The 18298-nt window shown below is 38.7% G+C and overlaps 1 protein-coding gene across 7 annotated transcripts in view; it reads right to left on the reverse strand.

Moving 5' to 3' along the window:
• The window catches only part of pou2f1b (POU class 2 homeobox 1b), a 169787-nt gene extending 164542 nt beyond the window's left edge, over positions 1 to 5245 (reverse strand). For 6 of the 7 annotated variants that reach the window (XM_059968475.1, XM_059968470.1, XM_059968474.1 and 3 more), the window contains exon 1: positions 5195 to 5245. The gene's annotated coding sequence lies outside the window, so the exon portion shown is untranslated. The remainder of the gene's footprint in view (positions 1 to 5194) is intronic. The other variant, XM_059968468.1, reaches the window with a different exon arrangement.
• Between the last annotated feature and the right edge of the window lie 13053 nt (positions 5246 to 18298).

Below are 18298 nucleotides of genomic sequence, written 5' to 3' on the forward strand. Positions count from 1 at the left end.
AGGGAAAGGCACATGAAAGACACTAACTCTTCATTCAAGGATCCATCACACAAAAGTTAACTGCGTAATGTTGTATTTGCAGTTAAGAATAAAAAAGGTAACTAAAATAATTGATGTTATTTTCAACTGCAATAAATTTAGTCTCTTAACATCATTTTAATGGTCATTTGATTTTGCAATATATTAAAAAAATGGCAAAAAAATTCAGTGGACAGAATACTAGCAAATGTCTGATTTAGGTTAAAATTTTGCACCACATCATTTTGAATATCTTAATGTTAGCTCTTTTCAGGTGAAAACCTACATTGCAATAAGTACCTACCCTATCTCCTCAAACCACCACCTCCCACACAAAAAAAATGCAATTTTGCAGAAATGCAGAGCAGATTCTGCATTAATAGGCTCTACTAACAACTTCTTTAGGCCTTGTCCATCAACGTTGACTCTTCCAAACATGTTGTCCAGAGAGATTGGGAAAAATAACAAGCATGATGGATTGCCAGCCAACGTTTTGGAAAGAGGAACTCAGCAAATCGCTGAGAACTGCTTCTGGATCAGGTCACCTACTGGACCCATGTCTCCCTGAAGCTGAATATGAAATCGAACAAAGCAATTCTCCTGCCTTACCAACCCTCCAGGCCAAAAATGTCAAGTGCCTTGCTGAAGATTGATTGGCTGATTCTTACAGCAGCAATAAACCACACGAAAGGTAACAGATAAAAAAAAGATCTTTCATGAGGTATGAAACATTTTTGTGCAGTTAAAACTCCTTTCTTGGACAACCAATCTGCCTAATAACTTTTGAAACTTAATGTTAATGCAAAAAGCATCTATAATTCTTTAAACTAGTCATCTTTACCCAATATGTTACCCATGTGAGTTGCATAAAGTTTTGCATTGTAATAATTTTAGGAACAAACAAACTACATCATATGAAAGTAACAAACTCTAATCCTTAACTGCATTTCTTACAACCAACCCAGAGGTTGTTAATTCCCAGAATCTTTCCTTAAAAACTTATGAATTATAATTGAATTGCATACAGGATTAAGAAATCCCATGGGTGGCATCAGAGGATTAAAATTTGTAAGGAAGCTTATATCATTACTTAATAAAATCTTTACTTTGAGTTGATGATTGGAGCTTTATTACTTGATCCTTTTAAATAAATCACATGCTAAACAGAAGGTCAATGAAAATAATGACAATAAAACAACATGGATTAGCCATGGATCAATAGCTTTACAGAAGTGCTAATTTATAGATGTATCACATTCCATAGAATAGCAGAACCAAAGTATACAGATTGGGTGGGGGGGGGGGGTGAATGCATTGTTTGGCATACTAATCTTCATCAGTCAGGGCACTGACTGCAGGATTAGGAAGTTAAGTTGTAGTTAGACAAGATGTTGGTGAGGCTCCTCTTGGAGTACTGTGTAAAGTTTTAGTAACCTTGATATTGGAAAGACATTATTAAACTAGAAAGAGTGTAGAAAAGATTTACCAAGATGCTACCTCAGGGAGAGGTTAAGTAGACTAGGATTTGGTTCCCAAGAAAATTGAAAATTGAGGGATGACCAGATGGAGATCTACAAGATAATGAGGGGCAAAGACAAAGTGAAAGCTCAATTTTGTTTTTGCATTCTAAAAACAAGAGAGCATAAGATTCTGATCAGATGCAAAAGATTTTAAAAAGCTGCAACTTTGTCACACAAAGGGTGATGCATTTTTAAATCTAGCTGTTAGAAATTGTGGTTGAGAGGCTTAGAGGGCTATGGGACAAATGCAGGTAGATGGGACTAACCTGCTGGGAACGTAGGTAGCATGAATAAGTTAGGCTGAAGGACCTGTTTCCTTGCAGTATAACTCTCTACCTCACTTTTTTCCTTTTCCACTCACAGTCTACTATAGAACTTGGTATAACTTGATATTGATTTCTCTTATGCTCACCCAACAACCACCAGGCTGCTGAACTGGTGTGGATAACTTCAATCATCTGAACTGACTGTACAATCTACAGACTCACTTTCAAGGACTTTTTCCAATTCATGTTCTCAGCATTATATTTTATTTGCACAGTTTGTCTTATTTTGCACTTCAGTTGTTTGTCGGTCTTCATCTGTTTATGTATAGTCTCTTCTGTAAATTCTATTGTTTTTTTTACCCAGCAGGAAAATTAATCTCAAGATAGAAAGTGACAACAAATATGTACTTTGATAATAAACTTCCAATTTTCTGACTTTGAAGGACTGAGCATCTGTATATATTCCAATAGAAAATTAAGACTGAAGCCAATGGAAATAGGAACTGTTAGTATGAAAGGTTTGAACCAAGCTCTTAAACAAAGCTAAAAAGAGCAATATAAAATTTAGTTGCACTTTTGTTCCAGATGGAAAATTAGTTTCAATTGCAGTTGCCAGATTACGAGATAACTAAAATTAATCTCACTACCTTCCTAACTACACCAGTACACCCAAATCACACCTCCTGGAAGAGATACTCAGAAAGTAGATTTGCCCAAATAGTTTAAAATAGTAAAATATTCGACAATAATGAATATAGAAAATATTTCTGTTCATTTTTAATAAATACATCAAATACTATTTATTTTTATCTTAAAAGTGTTACAATTTATACCGATAAATTAATAATTGTTTAGAATAAAACAGGTAACTGAAGCAAATGCCTTGGATTAAATAACAAAAGAGCAAAAAAAAAAATCCAAAACGTTAAATTCAATGATTCATGCTGCAATTTCTGTAGGGGGTGTCTAGGAAAACAAGTTCTTGTTGCTTACGATTAAACACACCCCAAGTATAGTAAATGCAGAAAGCATCCCTGCTGATTACATCAGCTCCTGCAAGTATCATTAATATTATATACATACTTAAATTACATCTTTAAAATAGCAAAACATTGAACTAAATCAGTGATTAAATTCATATAATTGTCTGCCAGAAGTGAAATCAAACTAAAGCTACCCTATATAACTTTCCAACTATTATAACCAAGTTATCAAGACTACTGATGTATCCTTTCATCAATTTCTCTCCATACACATTAGATGCAGGAAAATCTACATTATTCATTCAACTTCCACTTCCTTCTCCATCCAAGTTTTGGCTTCCCATATGAATCAATCAAAACTCAAATATTAACTACCTGCTACTTTCTAAACTTAAAATCATATATATCTACCCTCTCTTCAACACCCTCTCTGGTAACATCTCCTGTTGTTTTATTCACAATACAGTAAATATAGGTTCCATTAACCTCCACACTAACACTCAAACACAACCTCTCTATAGTGTTGAAACTACCCATCCAAAAGGTTCATGTTTCTACAAGAAGCAAATTAAATGAAAATATTACTTTCAACTCAAGAGTATCTATGAAATACACCATTCATAAAGACCCAAGCACAAAAAATATTGCTCTACTATTCTACAAGTTTAACTCAATTGTGACCATAGACAAAAGTAGTGGACACCACAAAACCATTAAAAGGGAGTAACATACACTTCAGGAAACATAGAAAAGCTGTTTTACTCACAACCTTCCCAGAACAAATCAATCTGTTCTTTTTTCCCAGTAAAATGGGCCAAAATATTCCACAGAAAAAAATATTTTTCATGTAAGGATTCCTATCATGTCTCTATTAACCTTTTAAGTCTCAGTGCCCTTTAGTACTATTAATGTGCCATCAATACAGTTGACATGTCCTTAAAAAAGATGAAAGAGACATAAACTCTAATGGACCCCCACACAGAACATAAAGTGACCCAACATACATGCGTGAGAAATTTTGGAGATAGACGAAGTGATACAACAATCTACACATTCCACTAATAAAAGTGAAATCATTAAAACACTAGAAAAAAAGTGATGCATTTTTTATGGAAATGACTGTGCTACAAAAAATGAATTTGCAATTACATATACAAATAAATATTCTTTGAAACAGGCACCAGGCTCCAAGGAACAAGTTATAAGACATGTCCAAAGTATGTGACTTTGCATATTTATTTCACATTTTCATATAACTACATAATCAAGGTACAGGCTAGCAGCAACGTAAATACAGAAAAGTCTATTTGTAATTTCACCTGTGGAGTTTCAGTTTATACAAACTTATACCAACATAATTTGAATAAAAATAACTTTGATAGTTAATATTTATTTCATGTTTTAAAACATTCTAAAGACAATGCTTGAAATATTATTTGGTTGCATTTAAAGATAAATTGCTATACACTTTGTTTTCCATTTTGTTAGTCACTTTCATTCTTATAATCAAAAATGTACAATATTAATGTAAAAATTTTTTTAAAGAACTTTATTAAAAATCGCAACTAACTGCTCATGTTGTTTATAAATCTGACATGCCTAAGATTACATCAAATCAGAAAAGCGTTAAAACAGACTGCTTCCATAAACACGGGTGTTAAGCTTTGCAATCTGAATGCCTAGAACGGTTTAAAAAATAAAGTAAAACAATCAGTCAGGGCCTAGACTGCTCATTAAAACCTCGAGGCAAATTTTAATAAACATCCCCGCTTGCATTCTCCATCACCTGAATTCAACAGTAACACTGGTGAAAGTAATGATCAAAGTCAATAATAAAAAACACACACCAAACGTGGACGTCTTGTTATTAAATCTATTCAGCTAAACATGAGGGGCGTTCCTGCGATTTAAAAACAAACCCTCTTCAGCGTATATTACACATTCAGATTTTGATTCCCCTCAAACAAGAATCGGATTTTTAAGGTTCTCTTTCTTCAGCCGTTTCGGCGCTCCGCATCTGCCCGTCTCCACAAAACCCTCGGAAACATTTTCTATTATTTTATCTCCTTGAACACCGCCGAGGCTAATATTTGATCCGAAATTAGCATAGAACGCTTTTGCATCGATAAAAAGACAGTAAAAAATGTAAAACTCCGCGCCTTGTTTTGCATATTTCTTTTAGTCAAACTGTCCTCCCATCTCAGTATTTCGCTTTCTCTTATTTTATTTTTTCCAAAAAAAAATTCTGGCGGAATGCGCTTCGTCGAAACGGCCGCTCTGGCTGTGTATTTCCCAGAAATAAATGCATTAAAGTTTTCTTTTTGCTCGCCCCGCAATCAAATACAGTAATAAGGCAAAATAAATTATGCTAAATTGAAATATGAATATGTAAAATTAGAGCCATTACCGGGCTTTTCATCTTTGGACGCTCCATCCGCCATTTTGAATATCAATTCACTTTACCCGGAATCCCTCGCGTTTCCAAGGCCCCGCGCTTCAGTAAAAATATCCCAAATCCTTCTCAAAACATCTAGTAACTAACTACCGGACAACTGAATTCATCATTGTGCTTTTAAAAACGTGACTGAAAATCTCATTTGGAAACAATTTATTTTTAATTTTTAAGGCGCGTCTTTGTCGCGGCTTCGTTACGTTCGACGGAAACGGACGGAGATTAACGACCCGATTTATTTTTTTTCCCTTTTGATTTACTTGTAACATGACAATCCGGACATTTTGCTTTTCATGCTAACTTAGAGGCAATCTAACAGAAATTGATCGATATTTCTTGAAAGCACATTATTTGGTATTCTCCGGAAATTGCCGAACGGAGATCGGGTGCAGCCGCCTGACGGGCAACGGCTGGCTGCTTAATAACGGCATTCATTTGCTTGTATTGTATTCCGCTGTTTATTAAAATTGTTCGTAATCGATTTGCTACTGAGCACACAATGTGGCGGAATTGAATGGTAATTCATGAGTGAAATGAACAACATTTTTGTGGGCATTTTCTGCAGAAATACTTTGAGGCAATAGGGCTTCGGTGCTGTCGGTTGATTTTGTGCTCAGTGATTTTGGTGATCAAGATTTTTATACTTAGTGGCAATGAATAGCAGTCAAAATAATAGAGGACTTTAGGCATTGAGATATAGAGCTTTTCATCTGAGTAACCTTCTGGATCTAGGGAAGAATGCCCTCAATGTGAAGAGACAATATATCAAACTAATTTGCTAAAATCAGATCAAAATAATCGTGGGAAAATAAAAGCAGATTAGTAGGAACTGTTAAGAGATTTAATGTGCTACAGAACAAGTCTATACACCTTAGTGGAACTAATTTACTTGAAAGTAAAAAAGTAAACAATGGTCGACAAAAGAATGAATTATTTAAAATGAAACAAAGTATGTGTAAATGCATGAAGCAGTTCCAATCTGGCATATGTGCTGAGGAGAGCAAAAGGTGACAAGCAAACAACAATTGTTACAAAGAATGATTTGGGAACATAAAAATTCAAGCTTCAAGGGTCTATAAAATGAACAAAAGTATTTCAAAAACTTGCATATTTTAGGGTTATAGTTGTCACTTCCCACATGTAAAAGTGTAGCCTTTAATTTGTGAAGGAGATACAGGAGTCTTAGGTCCTACACTAACAGATTCAAGAACAGCTATTACCCTTAGTTCCATTACAATTTTCCTTCAACCATACACAAATATCTGTGAATACAGTCAAACGAAACAGCATTACCCTTCAACCATTTTAGTGATTTCAGCACAAAAGTCAAAGTTAGCAATCCACTGATTTTGTAAGAAATGCTACCATGTGAGATGTTGATAGATTGAAAGCAGATCTATCATCTAAAACTTGGGCATTTATTAACAACATAATTGTATTTTACCACACATTCATAGCCGGGTATATTCACTGACAATAATCTTCAAACTAGAGAACTAATAATAGTTTAATGAGGAGTTAGAATAGCATAAAAGAAATAGAGCCTAGCATACATAAGACATAGGAGCAGAATTAGGCCATTTAGCCCATTGAGCCTGCTCTGCCATTCCATCATGGCTGATCCTGGATCCCACAACTCCTGCCTTCCCGCCATATCCTTTGATGCACTGACTAGTCAGGAAACTCAGCTTCCGCCTTAATTATACACACAGACTTGGCCTCCATCACAGTCTGTGGCAGAGCATTCCACAGATTCACCACTCTCCTGCTAAAATAAATTCCTCCTTATCTCTATTCTAAAAGGTCACCCCAGAATTTTGAGGCTGTGCCTTCTAATTATGGATACCCCCACCATAGGAAACACCCTCTCAACATCCACCCAATCTAGTCCTTTAAACATTCATTAGGTTTCAATGAGATCCCCATGCATTCTTCTAAATTGCAGTGAGTACAAGCCCAAAGGTGCCAAACTCTATTCATATGTTAACCCCTTCATTCCCAGAATCATCCTTGTGTACCTCCTCTGGACTCTCTCCAATGACAACACATTCTTTCTAACATATGGGGCACAAAACTGTTGACAATACTCCAAGTGTGGCCTGACTAGTGTCTTATAAAACTTCAGCATTATCTCCTTGCTTTTATATTCTATTCCCCCTTGAGATAAATACCAACATTGCATTTGCCTTTTTTATCTCAGACTCAACCTGTAAATTAACCTTCTGGGAGTTCAATCACAAGGACTCCTAAGTCCCTCTGCATCTCTGATGTTTGAACTTTCTCCCCATTTAGATAATAATCCGCACTATTGTTCCTTTTACCAAAATGTATTATCATATATTTCCCAATGCTGTATTCCATCTGCCACAGTTTTGCCCATTCTTCCAATTTGTCTAAGTCCTGCTGCAATCGCATTGCTTCCTCAGCACTACCTACCCCTCCACCTATCTTCGTGTCAACCGCAAACTTTGCCACAAAGCAATCAATTGCATTACCTAAATCATTGACAAACAATGTGAAAGGTCCCAATACTGACACCTAAGGAACACCACTAAGTCACTGGCAGCCAACCAGAAAAGGCCCCCTTTATTCACAGATTTCTAACCTTAAAATTCACATTTGGAAGTCAGTTTTGAAGGAATAGAAGAAATCTTTATGCAGTTACTTTGTACATTTGTCTCATTTGACAACGACCATTTTTTAAATCAAAAGACATTTGTTTTCATATACGCACTGATTCCTGTTTCTCAATCCCTCCAAAGCCCTTACTTGTGGCATGTCTTGGGTGAGCTGCAATTTCAATTTGCTGACTAGGGAGAACAATGTCATCATCTGTAACGCTGAAAATAATTTCCACTCTTATCATCAATTCATCTCCTCTAAGATCGAACAAAACTATTCAAACTGAATCAACTGATCACATATCTTTTCAATCACAAAATCTATCACCTACCCTCTCTGTTATATAGCATTTTTCCATCCCTGCCTTAGCCTATTATTGTTTTGCATCCATGACTTTCTGTCTTTTACACGTGTTCAGAAAGGCAGCGTCCATTATTAAGGACCTCCAGCACCCAGATCATGCCCTTTTCTCACTGTTACCATCAGGGAGGAGGTACAGAATCCTGAAGGCACACACTCAGCGATTCAGGAACAGCTTCTTCCCCTCTGCCATCCGATTCCTAAATGGACATTGGACCCTTGCACACTACCTCACTTTTTAAATATTATTTCAATTTTTGCATGAATTTTAATCTATTCAATATACATATACTGCAACTGATTGACTTATTATTTTTTCTTCTATGTTATGTATTGCATTGAAATGCTTTGAGAGGTTGCTTATGTCTAGACTGAACTCCTCCTCAGCAAGGACTTGGGCCCATTGCAATTTGCCTATTGCAACAATAGGTCAACGGCAGACACAATCTCAATGGCTCTTCACATGGCTTTAGACCACCTGGACAACACAAACACCTACATCAGGATGCTGTTCATTGACTATAGATCTGCATTTACGGTAATACCATCTTTCCTACAATTCTGATTAGGAAGTTACAGAACCTGGGCCTCTGTACCTCCCTCTGCAATTGGATCTTCAACTTCCTAACTGGAAGACCACAATCTGTGCAGATTGGTGAAAACATATCCTCTTCACTGACAATCAACACTGGCGCATCACAGGGGTGTGTAGTTAGCCCATTGCTCTACTCTCTATATACACATGACTGTATGACTAGGCATAGCTCACATACCATCTATAAATTTGCTGACAATACAGCCATTGTTGGTAGAATCTCAGGTGGTGACGAGAGGGTGTACAGGAGTGAGATATGCCAAGCAGTGGAGTGGTGCCGCAGCAACAACCTGGCACTCAACGTCAGTAGGACGAAAGAGCTGATTGGGAACTTCAGGAAGGGTAAGATGAAGGAACACATATCAAGCCTCATAGAGGGATCAGAAGTGGAGAGAGTGAGCAGTTTCAAGTTCCTGGGTATCAAGATCTCTGATGATCTAACCTGGTCCCAACTTATCAATATAGTTATAAAGACTCTACCTCACTGGCTGCTTCACTCTCTGGTAAGGAGGGGTTACTGCACGGGACCAAAAGAAGCTGGAAAAGTTTGTAAATCTAGTCACTCCCATCTTGGGCACTAGCCTACAAAGTACCCAGGACATCGTCAGGGAGCGAGCAGTGTCTCAGAAATGCAGCGTCCATTATTAAGGACCTCCAGCACCCAGGGCATGCCCTTTTCTCACTGTTACCATCAGGTAGGAGATACAGAAGCCCGAAGGCGCACACTCAGCGATTCAGGAACAGCTTCTTCCCTTCTGCCATCCGATTCCTTAATGGTCATTGAAGTTTTGGACGCTATCTCACTTTTTTTAAAAATACAGTATTTCTGCTTTTGCACATTTTTAATCTATTCAATCTATGTATACTGTAATTGATTTACTTGTTTATTTATTATTATTACTTTATTTTTTTTCTCTCTCCTAGATTATGTATTGCATTGAACTGCTGCTAAGTTAACAAATTTCATGAAACATACCAGTGATAATAAACCTGATTCTGATTATCTCAACACAAGTGATAATGTAGCTTTGGCTTTCTTCAATTCCGTACTTGATTTCTCTACCTGTTCGGCTGCCTCTCCTTGTTAATTGTTCTGCAAACTCATGATCATCTCTCCTGCAGTTTACATAATTTGTCTTGATTTTTATTTGAATATAATTTAGTGAGGCTCCTTTTGTTAATGTGTAAGTCTGAACTGAGGAGCAAGTTGTTACAGTACTCTCTCTCTCTCTCTCTCTCTCTCTCTCTCTCTCTCTCTCTCTCTTCCTCCCCCTCTCTCCCTCTCCCCCTCTCTCCCTCCCTCCCTCCCTCCCTCCCTCTCTTTCGCCCCCTACCCAATGGACTTCCAGGGAAATGGTCCCAAGTCCCTTGCACACTTTCCAAGTGTGTTGGGTTGAGCCTCAAGCTAGTAACTCAGCCTCATAAAAACAGACAAATCGTATGATATTACGTTTCTGGTATTTGCTTTTTTATTGGCTGTCCTGCCCAAGAAACCCCTGTTTCTACTTTGCTTGCTCAGTCAGAATTTCCATGATGCCTTGAGAGAAACTACAACACAGTAGTGTTGTGTTTAGCGCAACACTACTATAGCTCAGGGCTTTGGAGTTCAGAGTTCAAGTGTGACATCTTTTGTAGGAAGTCTCTGTACATCCTCCCCATGGAATGCGTAGGTTTTCCCCAAGTGCTCTGGTTTCTTCCCACAATTCAAAGATGTACCAGGTAAGTTAATTGGCCATTGTAACCTTTCCTGTGATTGGGTTAGGGTTAAATTGGCTTTGTCAGGTGTTGCTGGGCAGCGTGGCTGGAAGGGCCAGAGGGCCTATTATGCTCAGCAAAATTACAGAAGAGTAACTACAACACACACAAAATGCTGGTGAAACACAGCAGTCCAGGCAGCATCTATAATGAGAAGCACTGTTGACGTTTCGGGCTGAGACCCTTCGTCAGGACTACAGAGTAACTACAACAGGATCAATGGAAGACAACCAAAGTGCAGAAAACTACAAATAAATGCAAATCTAAATAAATATCAATAATTAATAAAACATCTACTGATGGGGGGAGGGGGATAGAGGTTTTCATGCAAAATATCTAGTTCTTGACACTTTACAGCCAAAGAGATTTTCCGCCCATTGCAGGCTAATTTGTATCTGGTGTTTTCTGCACGGTGCTTCCTGAGGTTGTTCAGAAAGATCTTAAAGCTTCACCATTAACATCCCTGGATGGTGGGTATAAAATTTGCCTATTATAATCAAGAATGTTAGTCACATTATCATCCTAAACTATGCAGACTCTCCACTTTAGAAAATTCTTAGTATAATTAGAAATAATTCACATGCATAACCATCCCACTTTTGGGAATCCCATGTTTTATTTTATTTCTTTCTCTTGATCTATTCCCTATAACTTTCTTGAGTATTTGTCTTCCTTCCATGTAATATTTTTTGCTTCCTCATCTTGTTTTTCCCCTTACTGCCAAGTTATTTTAGCCTCCTTTCAAGATCAACAATTACTCTAATTGTATTCATTTCAAAATGTTCAGATGAAGCTCACTCTGTTTTCTGCCCTGTGGATGATCTCACTTCTTTCTTACCGAACAAATGATTATTATTCTGCTTTATTCAAAAAATTATTGAAAAATAAAGATATTGACAAATATAAAACAACCCAACACAAAGATCACCTACCAACCTGCATCACTGTAGGTTCTATGAGGCCCCAAACAGTACGAACTATTTCTCAGTACATACAGACATTAATCATGGCATTCAGTTCACAAGACAGAATTTGGCCATCTATAGGAAAGAGCACCTGAAGGTCCAAGATTTCAAACCCAATATAAAAGTATTTATTTATTTATGTAGAGATGCTATGGAGAACAAGCATTTTGGGCCCACTGGGCCACACTGCTTAGAAACCCACTGATTGTCCTAGTCTAAGCACAGGGTAATTTACAATGACCAATTCATCTACTAACTGGAGGTTCTTTGCACTGTGAGGGGAAACCAGAGCACCCAGAGAAAACAACAGGAAGAATGCACAAATGTTCTTATAGAGATCGCCAGAATTAAACTCAGAACTCTGACACCCTGAGCTATAATAGTGGCACTACCTTACGTTGGTGACCACGATATGCTGGTTAGCAACAATCCTTACCATTCTGTACACTTCCAAGATGTGAATTACATCAGAATCAGGTTTAATATCACCAGCATATGTCATGAAATGTGTTAACTTAATGGCAGAAGTACAGTACAATACATAATAACATAGAAAACATATATCAATTACAGTTAGTATATACTTTGTATAATATAGTTAAACTAATATAGTGCAATAACAGAAATAATACATAAAAAGTGAGGTAATGTTCATGGGTTCAATGTCCATTTAGAAATCGGATGGCAGAAGGGGAAGAGGTTGTTCCTGAATCACTGAGTGTGTGCCTTCAGGCTTTGTACCTCCTTCCTGATGGTAACAGTGAGAAGAAGGAATGCCCTCATTGATGGGGGTCCTAATAATGGATGCAGCCTTTCTGAGACACCACTTCTTGAAGGTTGTCCTCGATACTATGGAAGCTGTTACCTAAGATGGAGATTTTATACCTAAGATTTTATAACTTCCCGTAGCTTCTTTCGATCTTGTGTAGTAGCTTTCCGCCCCCCCCCCCATAACAGACAGTGATGCAGCCTATCAGAATGCTCTCCACAGTGCATCTGTAGAAGTTTGAGTCTTTGTGACAAACTAAATCTCCTCAAGCTCCTAATGAAATATAGTCGCCGACTTCCCTTCTTTATAACTGCATCGATATGTTGGGTCCAGGTTAAATCCTCAGAGATTTTGACACCCAGGAACTTGAAATCTCAGTACACCTTATAAATACTACAATACCTGTATCCACAAAATTCCACTGGCAGAGTAAGTGATTAATCCCAGTTCCCACACCAGGCCAATGTACAAAGCTTCAAAGTCCTAACTACGCTCAATTAGTTTCTGTGCATGGGCCAGTCATTTGTTAGCCCCACACTGTGCTCCAAATTCAAACATTCTACTTGTAACTCTGCCAAGAAAGAGATTATATGATGGACTGTATAAAAGATTATAGAATGTCCACAAGTCTTCATTAAAATATGTAATACAACTGATTCATTGAGAAGTAGACTGAGAACTTTTACTCCTTGCATTAGCAGCACAAAGATGCACATGGCTGGTGGTAGAAGAGGTGCACCATGTTTAGTGCAGGTGGATCTGGGGGGGGGGGGTCAAATGTGAGGAGTTTGAGATATAATATCGGGGAGTGTTTGATGGTTCTGGGTTTGTACTGATCTGGAAGCAAAGCCTTTTTGTCACCTTTTGAAGCACCATCAATAACTCTTGGAGACGTGAGGCGAGATCAGAATCAGAATCAGAATCAGACTTTAATCACCAAGTACCTTTACCTCCTCACATACAAGGAATTTACTTCCGGCAGATGTTGTCTCTCTGCTCATAACAGATATAGGCTTTTATTAGCTGGAAGAAAGAACAAGCAGCAATTGACCACTACACTGCATCCTGGAGACTGAGACCGGGGCGGTGTCTCCAATCGCCTTTATACCGGGGTCCGTGGGAGGAGCCACAGGAGCAGTCAGCGGTGGGGGGGGGGGGGGCATGTCCAGATAGGTATATGTAGTTCACCACACCTTTGTCACTTGATTTCACTGGGTAAGAGATTTTATTTGATTTCATTTTCTTTGTAAGAGATATTTTTCAACATAGCACTCTTTCTTTCCCTGCTCATGCCCCTGTGGTAACACGATTGTCAGCACTCCATGAGTGAGACAGTTTTATTTAAGGTCACTCAGGTTGGTTGATAACCTTGGGATCAAGTCAAGTCCATTATTAAAAAGATTACTCCTAAGGAGTCTTCAGGGACACCATATCTTAGCTGAACCTTTCTGAAGGCTCAGGTTTCCCAAGGCTCTCAACAGTGAATGGATGGCATTCTGTGGAGAAACCTTTGGGCATGCTTTCACACCTGGATCTTCCTCCCTGTACATATCAGGCATCTTGCTAACTTTCAATTTCATCTTTGCTGGATCTTTCCAACTGGTTCCAGAAAATCTCTGTGAAGACCAATTGACATACGGGCACTGGAATTTATCAACATTGCTGGTTTCTCATGATGTACCTTTCAGAATTTCCTGTAATGATCAGGACTTTTTAATTAATTGAAAATGCCGGTCCCTCAATGTGCAGATAATAGATGAACAAGAAGATACTTACCTCATTTGGAATGCCACATTCCTGGGAGGCACATATGACAGTCTGGGTGTCCCGAAACTGCTCTGTGATTATAGTGGCACTGACTGGAGGGGATGGATCCTGGAGTCAAGGGCTACCCTCTATTTCCCATACAATTTATACCAGTCATCATCATCATTATGTGCCATGTCGGATGATATGGGTGATCATTGTCCTTGATCATGATTGTTCTTGGCAAATTTTTCTACAGAAGTGGTTTACCAGTGCCTTCTTCTGGGCAGTGTCTTTACAAGACAGGTGACCCTAGCCATTATCAATACCCTTCAGGGATTGTCTGCCTGGTGTCAGTAGTCACATAAACAGGCCTTGTGATAAAAACCAATTGCTCATACAACCATCCACACCTGCTCCCATGGCTGCACATGATCGGGAGGCTAGGTAGGTGTTACACCTTGCTCAAGGGTGGTCTGCAGTCTAGTGGAGCGAAGGAGAGCCTTTGGTAGAGACGTATCTCTACCCTGCAACCAATTCATACCGGTGGACCCTTCATTAGTAGTACCTGAGTCCAGACACAACAAGAGCAAAGAAAATACACGGATTGTAGTGGAAAATGTAATATGAGGATGAGATTTCAGATGCAGAGATTTTATTGCTACCTGCTGCACTGCACAACCTTTCCTTTTTCAAAGACAAGACTTATTGGTGAAGGAAAAAGAACATTTGACTGAGAGCCTATTTTGCGAAGTAGAGCAGAAGAAGCTCTGTTCAATATCGTTCCTCGGCTATATTAAGGAGGCAAGAGTTATTCATTTAGGATAGAAGGAACCTGAAAAATAAAACTTCCCCCATTGAAACCAAGTGGTCCACACTAAAGACAATATGAACATAAGACATGGCAGCAGAACTAGGCCGTTCAGCCCATCAAGGCCATCAGCCATTCCATCATGGCTGAATTATCCCTCTCAAATGCACTTTCCAGCCTTCTCCCTGTAATCTTTGACAACTTTACTATTCAAGAACCTATCAACCCCTGATTTAAATATATCCAATGATCTGGCTTCCACAGCCATCTGTGACCATGAAGTTCACAGATTCACCACAGTCTGGCTAAAGAAGATGCTCTTCTATCCTGAGGCTGTGCCCTTTGATCCTAGACACTCTCACAATAGGAATTATCCTTGCCACTCTATCTATACCTTTCAAGATTCGAAAGGTTGCAATGAGATTCCCCCTCACTGTTCACTTTGACCATCTTCAATGAAAGACCTTCACTTTGACCATCACAACGTGGAGGAACTATCATGAGCTTGCACAACCCCTGATGACGATGTGATTTTGGTCTCTGAGGGTGAACCCATGGAATGCATCCACCCAGGTGGGCTATCTGGTTGAGTACTAAAGACCTGTGCTGATCCACTGGCTGGAGTGTTCACTGAGATCTTTAACCCCTCACTTCAGCTGTCTGAGGTACCTACTGACTTCAAGCAGGCTTCAATTATTCCAGTGCCTAAGAAGAATGTGGTAACCTGCCTCAATGACTATCATCCAGTTGATTTACATCCACAGTGGTGAAGTATCTTGAGATACTCGTGATGAAATATATCAGCTCCTGTCTGGGAAGCGACTTGGATCCACTCCAATTTGCCTACATACACAACAGGTCCTTCAGCAGATGCCATCTCATTGACTCTTCACTCAATCCTAGAACATCTGGACAGCAAAGGTGCATATATCAGGATGATCTTTATTGACCAGGGTGCAGCATTCAATACCATCACCCCTGAAAACTAATCATTAAGCTTCAGGACTTGGCCTCAATAACTCCTTGTACAATTGCATCCTTAATTTCCTCACATGTGGACCCCAGTTAGTTCAAATTGGCAACAACATCTCCTCCACAATCTCCACCAGCACAGGTGCACCACAAGGCTGTGTGCTTAGCCCCTGCTCTACTCGCTTTACACTTACAGTTGCGTGGCTAAGCTCAGCTCCAATACCATATCGAAGTTTGCTATCAATACCATTGTCATAAGACAAGTCAAAAGTGGTGATGAATCAGCATTCAGGAGGGAGATTGAAAATCTGGCTGAGTGGTGCCACAACAACAACTAGGAGTGTCTAGGAGTGACTCAATGTCAGCAAGACCAAGACCAAGGAGCTGATTATTGACCTCAGGAGGAGGAAACCAGAGGTCCATGGGCCATTTCTCATCAAGGGATCAGAGATGGAGAGGGTCATTAAGTTTAAATTTCTTGGTGCTGTTATTTCCTGGGCCCAGAATGTAAGTGCAATTATAGAAAAAGCACAGCAGGACCTCTAATTGACCTAAAACTTTAAAAAACTTCTAGAGATATGTGGAGGAGAGTATATTGACTGGCTGCATCACAGCCTGGTATGAAAACATCAATACCCTTGGATGGAAAATCCTACAAAAAGTAGTGAATGTAGTCCTGTCTATCACGAGTAAAGCTGTCCCCACCATTGAGCACATCTAGATGGATTGTTGTCGCAGGAAAGCAACATTCATCATCAAGGACAATCACCTTTCAGGTCATGCCCTCTTCTCATTGCTGTTATTAAGAAGAAGGTACAGGAGACTCGGGACTCACACCACCAGCTTCAGGAACAGTTATTACCCATCAACCATCAGGCTCTTGAACTAGAGGGGATAACTTCACTTGCCTAGTCACGGAACTGTTCCAACAACCTATGGATTCACTTTCAAGAACTCTTCATCACATATTCTTGATGTTTATTATTTCTTTTTCTTCTTTTTTCCCCTTTTTTTCTTTCGTTTTGTAATTCATGGTTTGTTGTCTTGTGCACACTGTTTGACCGCCCTGTTGGTGTGGTCTTTCATTGATTCTGTTATGGTTATTGGGTTTATTGAGTATGCCTGAGTCTCAGGGTTGAGTTTGGTGATGTTTATTTATGTATTTATTGAGATACAGCATGGAATAAGCCCTCCTGACCCTTCAAGCTATGCCGCCCTGCAATCCCCAGATTTATATGTACTTTGAACTTTGAAATGTGAAGTTACTCTATTCAGCAGAAAAATAGAAAAGCAATATATTTTCAAATGGTGGGAAATGAAATGATGAAAATCAAGAGGAAGTGATTGTCTTTGTACATAAATCACTGAGAGTTAACACACAGGCACAGCATGCATTTAGGGAGGCAATAGTATATTGGCCATCATTATAAGGACTTGAGTACAAGGGCAGGGATATCTTGGAACAATTATTTAAGAACACGTGAGACCACATCAGAGCAATGAGTACAATTTTGGTACTCTTACCTAAGGACGTATTTTGCTCAAGAGAAAGTGCAGCAAAAGTTCACCAGTCTTCCTGTGATGGCAGAATAGTCGCGTAAGGAGAGATTGAGTAGGAAAGCCCACTATTCTCTCAATGAAAAATTAAATAACTGCAGGTGCTGGAAATCTGAAACGAAACAGAAAATGGTGGAAACATTGAATAGGTCAAGCAGCCTCTGTGAGAGAAAGGAGGAGTTAGCATCTCAGGTTGAAGAAGTGAATTCATCGAGGGATACAAAATATTTTCATCACTCAGCAGGGTTATATCACAGAGACTATATCCCCTGACAATCGCAAAATAAATTATAGTTCATTTAGAACCAAAATGAGGAGTAATATATTTACTCAGAGTGTTGAATCTTTGGAATTCATGACCCAAAATAACTAATTTGTGTTTGATGCAGAAATCCAATTGATGAATGAATGGACACATAGATATGCAGAACAGGGAAAAAAGGCATTGAGGTGGCACAACAAGAAGCAGAATGGTTGACACATTGTATTTCTTAAGCTCTTGTTTCAGTAGTTGTTGCTATGAAATTAAACCCCTGTTACTTTTAGCATAATCTGTGGATTTCAGAAAGTGTTTGTGCAACCTGCAATCACTTCTAAATGGACCTAAACATGTTTCCCACTATCAGCAGTGTGCCCTTACATCACAAAAAAAGGCAAAATCTAGTGATTGTGATTTCTGCTTCAATATATGACATATGAGCATTATACAAAAAGTGATTTCATTTGGTGGCAGCCAGGTAATTAGTAAACATTAGTTGGGCAAACATAAATAACACTTTGAAATTCCCAGATGAATTTCACAGGTCATAATTTCACCTAGAAATGATCTCATACTGCTTATATTGGATAAATTTAAAGCTGGAACACAAAGCTCTTCGACAGGTGCTGAGCATTCCAGGTGGTAAAC

Source organism: Hypanus sabinus, chromosome 4 (assembly GCF_030144855.1).
Source record: "Hypanus sabinus isolate sHypSab1 chromosome 4, sHypSab1.hap1, whole genome shotgun sequence".
NCBI classification, from domain to species: domain Eukaryota; kingdom Metazoa; phylum Chordata; class Chondrichthyes; order Myliobatiformes; family Dasyatidae; genus Hypanus; species Hypanus sabinus.